Below are 6,000 nucleotides of genomic sequence, written 5' to 3'. Positions count from 1 at the left end.
GCAAATGAATCCCATTCAGTGATTTGTTAAGGGGAGAAGTGGCAGAACTCAAGTCCACCAGAAGAAACCAAGTATGTGGATGGGTTGTGCTACTCAAAGTTTTGTGAAACATGGACATAGAAACATGCTTAAGTCATTTTTTATTGTACAGCTGACCATTGGCATTGGAAATTATTTCTGAGATCTAACTGGTAATGGTGCAATCAAAAACTGTTAAGAAGCACCTTTCCAGATCAGAACAAAGCTAAAGTGCATTGCTTGCTGGAAATTATGGGAACTGACATCCAAGCTTTCTACAGGCCACCTGTAGGCTAGGGAAGGGTTTTGTTTTATTTTGATTTTGGTGTGAGCCAAAACACTTTTCCACTGTTTTTATTCAAGCATTTGTATTAGACCTAATCAGCTGCTAATGTTGTTTCTGCCTATAATGGAGATCGTGGGATAGCCTTTACTTCAAGGGGAACATAGCTTTGTCTGCCAGGTTTGCATGCATTTATGTCCCCACTCTCTCTTTCCCCTTCCCTACCCCTATCCACGGATGTTCATGGGGACAGATAAGGAGGGCAACATGCATCATGACACGTGTGGTCATTTTGACATCATTGAAGCTTGTTATGGATGTATTTGTTCCTGTCCTTCTTTTTCAATAAAAGTGACATTGCCTGTGCTAGTCAAAATGTGGACATTGTTTTGCTGTTAGTTATTTTTTAATGTTTAAAAAGGTGGCTGTACGTAGCCAGGAGGACTCTGAGATCTCTGCAAACTCCTCTGTGTTTGCAGATGGAACCATATCTGTAATCATTGGCTTGAACGTACCAGGCTACTCTATCTCTCACGTGCCAGCCAACAGAGTTCTCTTTCTCCTTGGGCATTTCTGCTGCAGTTCCATCCGTAGAGAAATCTTGCATGTCACTGGATCCCAGCAGCTCTGAAAAGCAAAGCAATAAATCAGGATCCTGAGCAGCCTGCTTGGCAGTGATAGGCCCACCCAACACTTCTGCAGGGTCTCAGCCATTTGTAGGAACACTGACAGATGGTGATAAATAGCTCTGGGAGCCAATTACCCCCACCTCTGCAAGCAGCCTACCAGGCAATCATATCTTCCTCCCTTGGAGGCTACACCCTAGCTGGAGAGGAGAGTCTGAAGAGGTAGCTATAAGGTTAGCTGATGATAGCTGTAAGCTTTTGGAAATTCAGAAAGAGGTCATGGTTGCCACTGGTTAGAGTTGCCACATGGTTAGAGTTAAAGCCTCCCCACAATAATCACTGTGATTAAACTAGAAGATGGGGGGGGGAGCCTTAAAACAGAGAGGATAGTCATCATAGCATGCATGGGTTGCTCTTGGAGCATCTTGGGCTCTGTATCTGAGCAGTGGTTAAATATTTGGGTCTTTTAATATATTTATTTACTTATTTATTTCATTTGTATGGCCTCCTATCTCAGCAAGTGTCTCTGGGTGGTGAATAATCATAAAACAAATTAAAAAACAAATTCGTTTTAGGGTGAAGTATAGGGATAATATTTTTTATTTTTAAAAATCAGATAACTAAGAATAAACTCTATTTGCAGATGTTGTATGTTGACAAATAGAACCTGATTCCTAGATACAGGAAAAAAGCAACCTTGATCAGGATATGGGACAGGGAAAAGCAAAGTCAAAGCTTCTGTACATCTCCCTTTCTCCCAGCAATCTTTTTTTTTTTAAGTAGCACAATACACAACAATAACAAAATTATACTAAGCAACCTATAAAAATAAAAAGTAATAAAAAAGAGGAGAAAAAAGGGAAATAAAAAGAAAATAGGAAAAAAGAACTCTACTGTATAGATAGTCCCTAGTTCACAAAAAAATACCATATAGTAGTATATTATAACTAGATACAAAATATTATTGTAAAATATAAAATCTATGTTAAAGAGGACCATATTGCTTTATCCTTTGATCAATAGAAAATATTCCCTTTTCCTGGAGAAATAAGTTACACATTTCCAAAAGCCATTCCTTTATATCTGGAATAATATTACTTTTCCAATTTCTCACTATTATCCTTTTACCACCATCCCTCCCCCAATGCATGATTCAACCATAATTCCTCATAGACAGATTCCAAAGCTTTGGTATATAATTCAGCATCACATTAACATATTTAATATTTAATAATTTTCCCATAAATCAACTTATATGCATTAAAACACTATTCCAAAGAAGTGTCAGAGATTCACAAGGCCATATCACATGGGTCAATGAACCCTTATTTTTTCTACATTTTTAACAGAAAAAATCTGATGTCCATCCATTTGAGTACATCCTTTGGGGAGTCCAATATACTCTAAATACAATGTTTTGATGAATCAGCTTTAATTTCAAATCCGTCAATCCTATTTTAATTTTAATGTTTGTAGGAACATGAAGTCATTGGTGGGTCATTATTGGAGATTCCAATTCTTTGGGCCATGTTTGATATACCCCAAAAATATCCACTTTAAAAATGTTCTTGAACTTTTGGGCAAGGTATGTTGTGTGTTTCATTTCTGTCATGGATTCCATCAAATAGGAAAATATCCTAGGGGCCTCTGAAGTAGCCAAAGTGTCTGGCCCATATTGAACCACTAAAACATGTTTCAGTTTTAAATTTTACTGCCACAGTTGTGAGCTAGGAAGGCCAAATTCAGTCCGAAGTTGGGAAGAATCCTTAAAATATTCATTACACAATAACTGATTTCATGTCACTATCCCGGCTTCCACCCATACTTTCCAATGAAACATCTTACCATCTATTTTTAAAGTAGAATTTTTCCAAAGAATTAAATATCCATGAGTCTCATCAAAACTCAATCTGTACCCCAATATGGCTCAGAGGTTTCTCCCCAGCAATTTCGATGCAGACAAGAGTGCTGATTCTCTGCTGCTTCAGAGTGGATTTACTGTCCCCTTCCCAGTGAATTCTGATGGATGTTTCTCCACTGCTAACAACACAGAAGCAACTGTCTGGTCCCCACAGTCCAGCAAGTGGCTGATCAGCTGGGTAGTATGGAAGAATAGGAAAGGTTCCTTGGGATTCTATGGGACAGATCTATGGAATATGAGCTACTCTTTTTACACACTAGATATATAAGATAAAGGCCAACTAACTGGCACTCTTTTCATATTGAAAAGCACCTTTGTGTGTATATGTAGTTATTACATGCATGTTCTACACCTGAGCACTGGCGTAGGTCTCATAATTTGGTTCTGGACTGAAATAAAACCCTGAGTAAATTAGTTTTTGAGTTTGTTTATTTATTTATTTAAACAAATTGTACGACTGCCCTTCTTGCTACTTTATTTCTGGGTGGCTAACAAGAAATTAAAGCCTGAAAACAAAACAACTCAAGTTAATTAAAAAAGAAATTACAACCGCAATAAATCAATGAGTAAATGAGATTCTTTTCTTGAAGATTTTTTATGGGTAATATTAGAGGTCTAAGTCTATTTGCAAATGCTTTCAAGCAAAAGTAGAGAGGCAAGATATGCCAGATGTCTGATCTACAATCTCAGTCCGTCCTCCAACTTTGAAAGCTTTCTCTTAATCTTGGACTGCATCATAAACAAATTGGCAAATGAATGTGACACTGAATGTTGTTTAAAATGTGTTAAAGTTTATTGGGAATGAAGGAAAAGATCTGGTAACTATTAACTGCTCGAATAAAACAATACCAGCAAAGTAATATTATTCCCACTATTAAGACTTTTCAGGGTACTATACATAATGATTCTGAACCACGAAGGCAGTATTTTTTTCAAGTTTATAGCATACTTTATAATATTGATTCAGGAGTCAGATTTACAAGTCAATGTATTTTTACATATAAAATATATAATTTAAAATATTTCTTAAGAAATTCAGTTAGCTGCACCTTTATGTCTGCAAGAAATCATGGATACAATTAAATCAGTTAAATAAGGCTCTGGCCCCTGATGGATTTTGTATTGACTGGTATAAGATTTTAATGATCTATTTTGGTCTCATGTTGCTGGAGGTCTACAAAGATGCCTGCTTTATTCAATAAGCTTTTATATCTATAATTCTGAAGCCAGGAAAAGATCTTATGGAAAGTGCAAGCTTTCATCCAATTTATTTTTTGAATGTACATGCAAAATTTTGAAAGCAACTTTGGCTCCAAGACTGCAAGATATATTCCCTCAATAGTTCATCCTGTGCAGTGTGTGTTTTTTTTAAAGGTGCCCAGCATCGAGCAATAGCTGATAAATTGGATTTGGTGATGGTTGTCTCGTCAGATAATGAGAAAGCTTTAGACATGGTACAGATTAAATTTTTGGAATATATGCTAGTTAATGCTAGTTTTCCTTTTGATTTTTTAAATTGGATTAAAATGTGGTATTCTAGTCCATTAGCAAAGGTTGCCACAAATGAAATTATTTCTTTACCTATTAGGATGCAATATAAAACTTATCAAGGACGTCCAATTTCTCCTTGTTAAATTTTGTGATGTTGGAATCATTGGTCTGTTTTATTAGGCAATGTAAGAATATTTTAGGTGTCAGGGTTGCTGAAGTGAAACATAAATTATTGTTATACGCTGATGATATTTTTATGCCTTATTGATAATTACAATTTTTTACACAAAATGTATAGTTATTGTACGATATTTTGAAAAACTTTCAAATTATTCCAATTATTTAATTGGAATAAAACTCATTAGTTTCTTATTGGTTCTAAGGTTTTTATGGATATTGATAAACCACTCTGGGTTAATTCATTTAAACAGGAATCATTATTATTCCTGGAAATACTTCTTTTTTGTTGGAAGTTAACATTCCCAGCTGTTTATATCAGATTAAAATGGATATAAATAGATTATTAAAAACCCCATGGAGGAATAGGAATAATAAATGTTAGAATATTAGTTTAAGGTTCATATGTATTCTTAGAGGAATTTCTATGCTAATGTTTATGAGACATGTATTGATAGGATACTGAGAAAGTATTTATGGGATAGTCAGACTCCTTGAGTTTCCTTATCAAAATTATCAAAATGTGAAGATGGAGAATGTGATTTTCCTGCTTTTTAGTTATAGCACTTCTATTACTTCCTGGAATTCAAGGGGTTTATTTCAAACCTCATTATTAGTACAGCTAGAATGCTATTATCTTGTCCTTTTAATATATTGCTAGAGTCTAATTTTAGTTATAATTCAGTTGCATTACCTGCATTAAAAGCTGCAAGAAATATTTGGGAAATGTTATGTATATAATATACAATTGAGACCCTAAGAAGCTGACATTATGGGATAATCCAATCCTTCAGATTGTCGAGAAAGCATTTTTCTGGAGTTCATGGGCAGGAAAAGACATGAAGACTTTGTTTTTCAATTGCAATTTTGAATGCTCAATGGCAATATATGGAATTACAACATCCCTGGATAAGAATGTGGGTCTGATGCATTAATTGGGTCTGAGGTTCCTAAAGTATTAATATTATTGGAACAGGTTCCTAAACATTTCATTAATTTTTATTCACAATGGAAAAGTTGTATGATGATATGAGTAACTTACAGGTAGTTTGAAAAAAAATGACTTGGAATATTCTATTTTAAGGGATCAGTGGGTTAGGGTTTTAAAGAATGTTAAATTAGCACCATATGACATAAGATTATATTAATTCAATTTTTTTTAAAGTATATTGGACAGCTCATAGGTTGCTGAGTTTCAACTCCTGTAGGCTGGTAGTGCAATATATCAGAAGGTACTGTGACTTTGGTTTTCAACCTACTCCATATTAATCACAGTTTTTGTTTATTATTCATAGAGTTGTAAATAGAGTACTTGAAAAAAAAATAAGGGTCAAAGGTATAAGGGTGATGTTCAATTATATTCTGAACATTTGAAATCTACCAAAATATGAATAATTTTAAGTTTCTCATGTGTGGACAGGCAAGAAGATTGTTCTACTCTGATGGAAAGACTCTAATGAACCCTACTGAAGGAAGACACATTT

Source organism: Python bivittatus, unplaced genomic scaffold, assembly GCF_059951505.1.
Source record: "Python bivittatus isolate LINGU-HERP-01145 unplaced genomic scaffold, Pbiv_v1 ctg000700_np1212, whole genome shotgun sequence".
NCBI classification, from domain to species: Eukaryota; Metazoa; Chordata; class Lepidosauria; order Squamata; family Pythonidae; genus Python; species Python bivittatus.
This window is presented reverse-complemented; position numbering follows the sequence as displayed.